The sequence below is a fragment of the Zalophus californianus genome, chromosome 7 (assembly GCF_009762305.2).
Source record: "Zalophus californianus isolate mZalCal1 chromosome 7, mZalCal1.pri.v2, whole genome shotgun sequence".
Lineage (NCBI taxonomy): Eukaryota > Metazoa > Chordata > Mammalia > Carnivora > Otariidae > Zalophus > Zalophus californianus.
This window is the reverse complement of record NC_045601.1, coordinates 19,872,932-19,885,620: the sequence shown is the minus strand read 5'-3', so window position 1 is coordinate 19,885,620 and position 12,689 is coordinate 19,872,932. Positions and strand designations below refer to the sequence as shown.

Sequence of the window (12,689 nt, the reverse complement as noted above, 5' to 3'; positions counted from 1 at the left end):
ATTTGTTTAGAGTATATTTTCTGGGGGCATTGTTACCCTGTTAGCATTTTGTTCTCTCATTCATCTATCTATTCTCCTCTGGACAAAATGACAAGATGGAAAAAAATCACCTCAAAAAAAAGAACAAGAGGTAGTACCGTCTGCCAGGGACCTACTCAATATGGACATTAGTACAATGTCGGACCTAGCGTTCAGAATCATGATTTTAAAGATACTAGCTGGGCTTGAAAAAAGCATGGAAGTTATTAAAGAAACCCTTTCTGGAGAAATAAAAGAACTAAAATCTAACCAAGTCAAAATCACAAAGGCTATTAATGAGGTGCAATCAAAAATGGGGGCACTAACTGCTAGGATAAATGAGGCAGAAGAGAGAATTAGCAATATAGAAGATCAAATGATGGAAAATAAAGAAACTGAGAAAAAGAGAGATAAACAACTACAGGATCACGAGGGCAGAATTCGAGAGATAAGCAATACGGTAAGATGAAACAACATTAGAATAATTGGGATCCCAGAAGAAGAAGAAAGAGAGAGAGGGGCAGAAGGTATATTGGAGCAAATTATAGCAGAGAACTTCCCTAATGTGGGGAAGGAAACAGGCATCAAAATCCAAGAGGCACAGAGAACGCCTCTGGAAATCAATAAAAATAGGTCAACACCCCGGCATCTAATAGTAAAACGTACAAGTCTCAGAGACAAAGAGAAAATCCTGAAAGCAGCTTGGGAGAAGAGATATGTAGCCTATAAAGGTAGAAACATTAGATTGGCAACAGACCTATCCACAGAGACCTGGCAGGCCAGAAAGGACTGGCATGATATAGTCAGAGCACTAAATGAGAAAAATATGCAGCCAAGAATACTATATCCAGCTAGGCTGTCATCGAAAATAGAAGGAGAGATCAAAAGCTTCCAGGACAAACAAAAACTAAAGGAATTTGCAAACACGAAACCAGCCCTCCAGGAAATATTGGAAAGGGTCCTCTAAGCAAAGAGAGAGCCTAGAAGCAGCATAGGCCAGAAAGGAACACAGACAAAATACAGTAATAGTCACCTTGCAGGCAATAAATTCATATCTTTCAATAGTTACCCTGAAAGTAAATGGGCTAAATGCCCCAATCAAAAGACACAGGCTATCAGATTGGATAAAATAATAAGACCCATCGATATGCTGTCAGCAAGAGACTCATTTTAGACCCAAAGACACCCCCACATTGAAAGTGAGGGGGTAGAAAACCATTTACCATGCTACTGGACACCAAAAGAAAGCTGGGGTGGCAATCCTTATATCAGACAAATGAGATTTTAAAACAAAGACTGTAATAAGAGATGAGGAAGGACACTATATCCTACTTAAAGGGTCTATCCAACAAGAAGATCTAACAATTGTAAATATCTGGCCCCTAACATGAGAGCAGCCAGTTATATAAGGCAATTAATAACAAAAGCAAAGAAACACATTGACAACAATACAATAATAGTGGGGGACTTTAACAACCCCCCTGACTGAAATGGACAGATCATCTAAGCAAAAGATCAACAAGGAAGTAAAGACTTTAAATGACACACTGGACCAAATGGACTTCATAGACATATTCAGAACATTCCCTCCCAAAGCAACAAAATACACAATCTTCTCTAGTGCCCATGGAACATTCTCCAGAATAGATCACATCCTAGATCACAAATCAGGTCTCAACCGGTACCAAAAGATTGGGATTATTCCATGCATATTTTCAGACCACAATGCTTTGAAACTAGAACTGAATCACAAGAGGAAAGTCGGAAAGAACTCAAATACATGGAGGCCAAAGAGCATCCTACTAAAGAATGAATGGGTCAACCAGGACATTAAAGAAAAATTAAAAAAATTCATGGAAGCCAATGAAAATGAAAACACAACTCTTCAAAATCTTTGGGATACAGCAAAGGCAGTCCTAAGAGCAAAGTATATAACAATACAAGCCTTTCTCAAGAAACAAGAAAGGTCTCAAATACACAACCTAACCCTACACCTAAAGGAGCTGGAGAAAAAACAGCAAATAAAGCCTAAACCCAGCAGGAGAAGAGAAATAATAAAGATCAGAGCAGAAATCAATGAAATAGAAACCAAAAGAACAGTAGAACCGATCAACGAAACTAGGAGCTGGTTCTTTGAAAGAATTAACAAGATTGTTAAACCCCTGGCCAGATTTATCAAAAAGAAAAGACAAATGACCCAAATCAACAAAATCATGAATGAAAGAGAAGCGATCACAACCACCACCAAAGAAATACAATTATAAGAACATATTATAAGCAACTATATGCCAGCAAATTAGATAACCTAGAGGAAGTGGATGCATTCCTAGAGATGTATCAACTACCAAAACTGAACCAGGAAGAAATAGAAAACCTGAACAGACCTATAACCACTAAGGAAATTGAAGCAGTCATCAAAAATCTCCCAACTAACAAAAGCCCAGGGCCAGATGGCTTCCCAGGAGAATTCTACCAGACATTTAAAGAAGAATTAATACCTATTCTCCTGAAACTGTTCCAAAAAATAGAAATGGAAGGAAAACTTCCAAACTCGTTTTATGAGGCCACCATTACCTTGATTCCCCAAACCAGACAAAGACCCCATCAAAAAGGAGAATTCAGACCAATATCCTTGATGAACATGGATGCAAAAATTCTCACCAAAATACTAGCCAATAGGATCCAACAGTACATTAAAAGGATTATTCACCACGACCAAGTGGGATTTATCCCTGGGCTGCAAGGTTGGTTCAACATCCGCAAATCAATCAACGTGATACAATACATTAACAAAAGAAAGAACAAGAATCATATGATCCTCTCAATGGATGCAGAAAAAACCATTGGACAAAGTACAGCATCCTTTCTTGATCAAAACTCTTCAGAGTATAGGGATAGAGGGTATATACCTCAATATCATAAAAGCCATCTATGAAAAACCTACAGCGAATATCCTTCTCAATGGGGAAAAACTGAGAGCTTTCCCCCTGAGGTCAGGAATGTGGCAGGGATGTCCACTATCACCACTGCTATTCAACATAGTATTAGAAGTCCTAGCCACAGCAATCAGACAACAAAAAGAAATCAAAGGCATCCAGATCGGCAAGGAAGAAGTCAAACTCTCACTGTTTGCAGATGATATGATACTTTATGTGGAAAACCCAAAAGACTCCACCCCAAAACTGCTAGAACTCGTACAGGAATTCAGTAAAGTGGCAGGATATAAAATCAATGCACAGAAATCAGTGGCATTCCTATACACCAACAACAAGACAGAAGAGAGAGAAATTAAGGAGTCAATCCCATTTACAATTGCACCCAAAACCATAAGATACCCAGGAGTAAGTCTAACCAAAGAGGCAAAGAATCTGTACTCAGAAAACTATAAAATACTCATGAAAGAAATTGAGGAAGACACAAAGAAATGGAAAAACGTTCCATGCTCATGGATTGGAAGAACCGACATTGTGAAGATGTCAATGCTACCTAGAGCAATCTACTCATTCAATGCAATCCCCATCAAAATACCATCCACTATTTTCAAAGAAATGGAACAAATCATCCTAAAATTTGTATGGAACCAGAAAAGACCCCGAATAGCCAGAGGAATGTTGAAAAAGAAAAGCAAAGCTGGTGGCATCACAATTCCGGACTTCCAGCTCTATTACAAAGCTGTCATCATCAAGACAGTATGATACTGGCACAAAAACAGACACATAGATCAATGGAACAGAATAGAGAGCCCAGAAATGGACCCTCAACTCTATGGTCAACTAATCTTTGACAAAGCAGGAAAGAATGTCCAATGGCAAAAAGACCGTCTCTTCAACAAATGGTGTTGGGAAAATTGGACAGCCACATGCAGAAGAATGAAACTGGACCATTTCCTTACACCACATACAAAAATAGACTCCAAATGGTTGAAAGACCTAAACGTGAGACAGGAGTCCATCAAAATCCTAAAGGAGAACACAGGCAGCAACCTCTTCGACCTCAGCTGCAGCAACTTCTTCCTAGAAACATCACCAAAGGCAAGGGAAGCAAGGGCAAAAATGAACTATTGGGATTTCATCAAGATAAAAAGCTTTTGCACAGCAAAAGAAATAGTCCACAAAACCAAAAGACAACCGACATAATAGGAGAAGATATTTGCAAATAACATATCAGATAAAGGGCTTGTATCCAAAATCTATAAAGAACTTATCAAACTCAACACCCAAAGAACAAATAATCCAATCAAGAAATGAGAAGACATGAACAGACATTTTTCCAAAGAAGACATCCAAATGGTCAACAGACACGTGAAAAAGTGCTCAACATCGCTCGGCATCAGGGAAATCCAAATCAAAACCTCAATGAGATACCACTTCACACCCATCAGAATGGCTAAAATGAACAAGTCAGGAAACGACAGATGTTGGTGGGGATGCGGAGAAAGGGGAACGCTCCCACACTGTTGGTGGGAATGCAAGCTGGTGCAACCCCTCTGGAAAACAGTATGGAGGTTCCTCAAAACGTTGAAAATAGAGCTACCATACGATCCAGCAATTGCACTACGGGGTATTTACCCCAAAGATACAAATGTAGGGATCCGAAGGGGTACGTGCACCCCGATGTTTATAACAGCAATGTCCACAATAGCCAAACTGTGGAAAGAGCCAAGATGTCCATCGACAGATGAATGGATAAAGAAGAGGTGGTATATATACACAATGGAATATTATGCAGCCATCAAAAGGAATGAGATCTTGCCATTTGCAACGACGTGGATGGAACTGGAGGGTGTTATGCTGAGCGAAATAAGTCAATCAGAGAAAGACATTATCATCTGACCTCACTGATATGAGGAATTCTTAATCTCAGGAAACAAACTGAGGTTTGCGGAGTGGGGGTGGGGTGGGAGGGATGGGGTGGCTGGGTGATAGACACTGGGGAGGGTATGTGCTATGGTGAGCGCTGTGAATTGTGCAAGACTGTTGAATCACAGATCTGTACCTCTGAAACAAATAATGCAATATATGTTAAGAAAAAAAAGAAGATAGCAGGAGGGGAAGAATGAAGGGGGAGAAATCGGAGGGGGATATGAACCATGAGAGACTATGGACTCTGAAAAACAAACTGAGGGTTCTAGAGGGGAGGGGGGGTGGGGGGATGGGTTAGCCTGGTGATGGGTATTAAAGAGGGCACGTTCTGCATGGGGCACTTGGTGTTATGCACAAACAATGAATCATGGAACACCACATCAAAAACTAATGATGTAGTGTATGGTGATTAACATTACAATAAAAAAATTTAAAGGGAAAAAAATAAATGTCCTCAGGGAGAAAAACAACTTTGATAATGTGATAGAATATGAAACATTGTTTTATGTGAAATCAGATAGATGAACTTTGAAAAGTGTTATCATTCCATTTATTTTTGAAATGATGAAAACACTGCAAAACTTTCATCAAAATGTAAAATAACCAAAGAGAGGCTATAACATCATTTCCTTGTAATTCACCACCTGATGAGATACTACTATCCCTTTGATCCCAATACGTGGGATTCAGAGGTTCAGGCAGTGGGGTGGGAAGAGCTCATATGATGCACCCTCTTGCACTCTTCCCTCCCTCACATTGAATCAGCTCACCTGCTGCTTTTCTTCTGGGTTACGTTATGGATCTTGCAGGACAAATTATTTTATGTTCAGTTTTTCCATCTGCATTTGCTTCAAAATTCAGAGTTCAAAGTGTGTCATATTGTAGCTGTACTTCTTCATACTTGTAGCTATTTTTGTTTTTATATCCTAGGCCATAGCATTTGGAATAGTTTCATTCTCCTCCTGTGCATGTGCTTTGAAATTGCTTGAGTATGCTGTCTTCCCTCCATGGCAGTAGGAAGAGGAATTTTGTCTTGAATTTTGTGGCAAGAGAATCATTTTAGACTGACATCTACCTCGAGCAAATGTTCCCACGGTGCAAACAGTCATTACTCTCTGGTCACTACGTGGCTTGCACGGGTGTGTCATGGCCTAACCCCACCACCCACTCTGGATGTAATTCTGTATATCTGCTTGGAGCTTTCAGAGATTTTTTGAAGTTATCTCATGCCTACTAACTGTGAATTCTCTTTGGATACTTCCCATATCTCTAATGAGTATGTTTATTTTTGTTCAACTTTCTCCCTATTTGCTCATAATTTTGATCTAGTTAATACTTCCCTCATTTGTTCCTCACTTTCAAACATGAAAAAACACATTAAATTGACCACTCATACAGCCACCAACTACATTCAGTAACTATGAATCCTTCACTGTATTTTCTCTCCCCTCACCCTTCTCTTAATTTCTTTACCCTCATCTCTTTTTCTTTCCACTATGTTCTCCCTGAGGCATTTGAAAGTGAGGTACAAATATGAAACTCCATACCTTAATACGTCAGCTTGTGTTTTCTCAGAATAAGATTTTTCTCATACAACCGTGAGCCGAGCTAAGAAGTTAGCAATAACATCATCAACCACAACTGTCCCATCCACCTCTGCTTTCTCTTTCTCTTGTGAATCAAAGCAAACTACCCACTTAAACTGTTCATAGTTAATGTAGCCATTTTGGCAACCAGTGAAATGATGATACGGTTTGTCCATTATATAATACTTTCTAAATTCCACTGCAGGATGGCAAGATCTGAATATAAATTGCCCACGGGAATATATATATAAAAAAATTCTATCTGAGAAGGCTGTGATTACATACCAATGATATGATCTGCTCCAGTGACTAAAAACATATTGGCTACAATTTTAAAAAAAAATGAAGATAAAATACTTTTTTTTTGTATCTTATTGTACATGTGAAAACATGAAATTACTATAATCCCTCTGGTTGAGGAGGAAACTCTGCACGCCCTACTCATAATGAGAAATTCATTGGAATTATTAATTTATCCACAGCCACTTTGAGTAATACCTACATCTTTGCCTCTCATACGTTGACCAGAGTCTATGCTGATCACATGTTTACTGAAGTTCTTGGCGAACACCCTAGCTTCAGACCCAGCCTGCCAGTTTTTGGGGATGAGTCCTGATAGGTACTGGGGCTAATCACATGATATTGGACAGTGACAGTGGCAGAAACAGGGCCCATTTGTTTTTGTAAGTAAACATTTATTGAAGTATAAGAATTTAAGGAGGCACTCACTCTCAAGGTTGTGCAAGTGCAGGGTGCATACTTACACAACCCTGAGGGAGAGTCTCTCTTTAAATGTGGCCCCTAGGTGCTACACTAACACATTACAATAGATTTTGAGCTCTTTAGCCTTAACAATCGGGTTTTTCGAAAATTTATCCCATGCATAGCACCATGTCTAGCTCACTGGGCCACTAAACAAAGGTTGATTAATTGAGTATATGTCTACCAACCTCTGAGATATAATTTTGGTTCTCAGAAAAATATGTCATTACCCTGGCAGCCACTGTGATACTGGGAAGAGCCTAGCTTTTGGAAATAACTGAAGATAACATTACTGAGATTTGCACAAGAGATGGATCCCTTCTGCAGTGACTTCCTCATCTGCAGAACACACATAATTAACTCCATCCCCTGGAGCAGTTGTGAAGGGTTAGTGTAATTCTGTACAGAGGTCCTAGCACATAGCCTGGTTCAATATATGTCTGCTCTTGTGATGATTTTATATTCCTATACCATTTTTATTACATTTTCCTTATAATAAATTATAATGTGGGGTTTTTTTTCATTGGTATTTTTTATTTAGTTTTTGTAAGGTTTTCTCCATTTTACTCTTATTTTTCATTCTCTTTGAATTCATTTCCATTGCTTCTGTTTATGTCATAGTCTATATTATTTTCCTCTTTTCTTCCATCTATGTTATTGAGTAATTAATATGTGCCAAGAACCAGGCTAGTGATATAGGCAGGTTGGGTCTGAGGATCCAGAGGAGGGTCCCACAAGACCAGCTAAGAGGGCCCTTGGCTTGGCGCAGGATAGAAATCAAACATGAAAAAAAACAAAACAAAACAAACCAGGAGCCAGAGAAAGTGGAAGAAGAGTTTATTGAATAGCGTGAGTGACAGAGAATAGCAGAGTATCTGGGAGACTCGGAAAGGAAGGGAGAATGAGTCTTGTCATTGTTTGGGGCTAGGGGTTTATATTAGAAAAGGATCTAGGGTACATGTTTCTTCAGAAATCCAGGGTAGGGTCAAATCGAGGTGAGTGTCAGGTGAACAACAGGTGTTATTCCATAAATTAGCGAAGCTAAAACTATTGATGCCAGTATCAGCCGAGGTTTGTTTGAAGCGAATGTCCTGGAACATGTTTGGGATCTGGCTTTTCTTAGTTGTTATTGGGGATTTGGGGCCTAGAACAAAATTCAGAGAATGATTAACTTTCTTATTTCCCCCTTGAAATGAGAACAGAGCTTCGGTTATTTAGAGGCAAAATATGGAACATGAGTAAAAGAGGCCCAGAAAAAATCAGCAGAGATGGAGTTTTTCTGAAATGGAGTCCCTTCAGCTTCCGTACTTCACTAGTGCCGGGAATGCAAAGGAAACTTAAACATGGCCCCTTCCTTTGAGGAACTCAGTGCAGTGGGAGAAAAACATCCGTATTCAAGTTGACTGTTGCCCCAGCTCTCCTACAGGACATGGTAGGAACAGAGGAGGGCAGCGCTAACTCTTCTCTCATGCAGCTGATTCTCCAACAGTCCTAATTAGAGTAGACTCTGTTTCTTTATTCTGTTTAGTCTTTCAGATGTTTCTTTTCTGAAGAAAATTTTCTCTGTTTCCTCTGATTCACAGTTACCTTTCCTTCATTATATTCTCTTGGTGCTATTTATTTTCTTTCATTCTTTTTTTTTTAAGATTTATTTATTTGAGAGAGAGCATGCATGCATGTTAGGGGAGAAGCAGAGGGAGGGGCAGCGGGAGAGAATCTCAAGAAGACTCCCCATGGAGTCTGGAGCCTGACAAGGGGCTCTGTCTCACAACCCTGAGATCAAGACCTGAGCAGAAATCAAGTCAGACACTTAACCAACTGAGCCACCCAGGTGCCCATATTCTTTTTCTAAATAAAACCTTAATTTAAAAAATCCATTTCAGGTTACTTCAGAAACTTAGTCACAAAACGAACACTTGATTTCCTTGCATAAATACTTTAAGATTCCTACAGGGTCTGTGTAATTGAATCATGGCATTGTGTGTACCAGCAGCTCACCTGGTCTCACTAACAATAAACAGCACCGTGTACACAGGACATAACAAGAATCAAAGCAGGTTCTGGGCCTTAGTAAGCCTTGTCCTTCAAGGGCAGTTTCAGTACAATATCAAAACTGTTATTGTGACTCAGAGCTATCATAAAAAGTGTTTGCTTGTGACAAAAGTGAAAAAATCCTTTATTCAGTTATTGAATATATACAATAGTAGTCCCCTCTTACTTGAGGATATGTTCCAAGACACCCTCCTCCTAAAACCACAGATAGTATCAAACCTGATATATACTATGTTTTCTCCTAGATTAACATAACTATGATAAAGTTCGATTTATAAATTAGGTACAGTAAGAGATTAACAACAGTAACTAATAATGACATGTAATAATTATAACAATATCCTGTAATAAAAGTTATGTGAATGTGGTCTCTCTCTCTCTTTCAAAATATCTTATTATACTGTATTCACCCTTCTTCCTGTGATGATGTGTGATGATAAAATGCCTATGTGATGAGATAAAGTGAGGTGAATGATGTAGGTAGGCACCGTGATGTAGTGTCAGGCTACTATTGATCTCCTGATAATATGTCAGGAGGATCATATGCTTCTGGACAAAGACTGACCATAGATCAGGAGGGGCCACTATACATACAAAAGAAATATCAGTAAGCATGACTCATATAAAAATACAGAAAATATAAAAATAATCAATAATATGCTATTGGGAAGATTTGGATATAAATTAGAGACAATAACAAGAATTTTAAAAAACTGTATCTGAAAGAAACATATCTATTATATGGATATGAAAAAATTAGAGGACAAAATCTAGCTTGTAGTAATAAAAGACCAACTGTATTTTAGCTACTAGAGAATTATAAGTAAGGCAATGTTTGAAAGCATTTACTGCTTCAGAAATACTGTCTGGAGCTTGTGATGTATCTGCCCTTGAAAGTAGTGACACAGATGGACTGATGGAGAAAAGATGACATTCTAAATGGAAGGTAATAGTCATTCTTTCATTAAAACATATTTATTTGTTTACTATATGGTTCCATGTGAGGACCATGGATTAAAACACACACATATAAAATGCACACACACACATTCTTTCTTTTCTCTCTCTCTCTCTTTAAACTCCGTTCTCCAAAAAAATAAATAAACAAATAAAAATAAACTCTGTTCTCCAATAGCAGCCAGAATACTCCTTATAGAAAGCAAGTCAGATGAAACACAAATTCAATGATGTCTCTACTGTACTTGAAACCTCCCTCCAAAACAAATAAAACAAACAGTTATGTGGACATTAATGAAGACACAATGAGGGGCTGGCTGGCACAGAGGCTCTGTCCTCATTTGGAAGACTTATGTAAGAAATTAATAACACACAAAGTAAGGTGCAGAAACAAGGACCAGGGACTAAGCGAATGCCTGACTGAAGAGCTTATATTGCAAAGGTATTGGAGCAGGGAGGCACTAAAGTTCTTTGAGTGGCCTAATTGTAGTTTTTTAAAAAAGATTTTTTCAGTACCCATCCATTGGCTGCCTACTGTGTGTTTTTGGTACATATCTGTCCTTTGATGACTATGATCTGAAAACGATGAAAGTCAGCTTGGTCCCTTCTCTTGAGGAGCCCATGGCCTATTTGGGTGATCGTGGCAGCTGTATGCATGTTACTGTAGCGCAAGAAGAAATTAGAGCATGTTATATGATTAGGAGACAAGGACCAGAATTCAGGTGTAAAATAATAAAACTGCAGTCTAGAGGGGTGACTGAGAGATGGAAAAGACAAGTCAGGGCCTCCTGGGTGGCTCAGTCAGTTAAGCATCTGACTCTTGATTTTGGCTCAGATCATGATCTCAGGATTGTGGGAAAGAGCCCCCCACTGGGCTCTGCGCTGGGCATGGAGCCTGCTTAAGATTCTTTCTCTCTCCCTCTGACCCTCCCCACCCTCTCTAAAAAAAAAAAGACAAACCAGATATTATAGATGTGTATGCCAAAAGTACACATACTTGGTGACAGAATAAAGAAGGAGTCATAAAATATAACTCTATTTAAGCAGCTCCATTTTCATTATTTATTAAAGGGATAGGCTAATCATTTATTCAGTCATAGAAAACCTAATTTTAAATACTTTCCAAGTGCCAGTTACTCACAGGATCTACCCTCACTATTCATCCTGCATAAATCAATTTGTTCAGCATTACCACCTTTTAAATGTGTTGAATTAGTAGCATTATTTTTATAGTAAAGAGAAAGAGACAAAGCTGACTAATGGGAGATACAGTATTTTGTGATGGCTTTTACTGTACTTTTATGCCAATTAAAATAAGAAAGCAGTATTCATTTACTCAATTTTTCTCATATCACTTAAAAAATTATTATCTGGAGTGTAAATTTCCCATGCTTATTTTGAGGTTGCAGGGAGTTTTTTAAAAAAGACTTAATTTGATTTTACTTTCTGAAGTTATCTGAAAGTAAAAGAAAAAAAAGAAAACCTTTTACATTTTCTGAAAATATACTGTCATTTGATATTTTATATGTAATTCAAAGATAGGGGTATAAATTTTGACCTACTCTGTGAGAAGATAGTTTTTATTTTCACAAAGTCTAAAGTTTGTATGATTTTAAGGTATGGCAATGTTTAAAATTTAATTTCTGATTTTGCATATGAAAACATTTAATAATGTTTAATGTATTAGGGAAGAACTTGTGCTTCTAGCCATGAAAGCGTAACAGAGCCCAGACTGCCTTTTGGTGTAAACAACTACAAAACTTGACATAATATATGAAATTACTGTGTTCAGACATTGGAAAACAGTGCATGACCTTGATTCCAGGGAAGTGAAGGCAAATAAATAAGGTGAACCCTAAAATCACTCAGGCTTTCTGCCTGGAGGCAATTTCCTTATTGTTGTTCAGTGAAAGAGAACACAGAGCTTGGTGATCTTGATAATTTAAGAAGACAGAAATCAAAGTTTAGGAAGGCCATGGCAGTGAGAATTTGTTGTGTAGTGTAAGGGATAGAACTATTCAGAAAAAATGTCCTAGAAGTTAGCATACAGGTTCTCTTAAGCATTTGACTGAACACAAGTCTGCACATGAATAGGGCAGAATTCAAAAAGTTCAGGTGAAAAAAAAAATTACTGGGGAGCTGGAAACCCTGAACTTACGCAGATCCAAGAATGGTCTCATTTTCCACAAGCCGGAGTGGAGATACCTTGTTGAATACACAAGGAATTAAGTAGAAACCCCAGGTGGTCACACCTTAATAATGAGGCTTAGTTATTCCTAGAGTAGAGACTCTTCTAGACTTGTCCTAAAAGATTAAAAACAATGCTCACAAGCAGTCAGCTGCCTGCCGGAACAAAGGCCAATACTTCTTCAAGGAGAAACATCCAGCACACTATACCTTATGTACACAATGTCCAGCATCTGGTTAAATTTTCATTTCCAACCACACCAAT

At 38.3% G+C, this 12,689-nt stretch overlaps 1 protein-coding gene across 3 annotated transcripts in view; it reads left to right on the top strand.

The window, feature by feature from the left end:
- Nucleotides 1–12,689, top strand: part of GRM1 (glutamate metabotropic receptor 1) — a 438,705-nt gene that overhangs the window by 369,487 nt on the left and 56,529 nt on the right. The gene's annotated exons all lie outside the window — the stretch shown is intronic.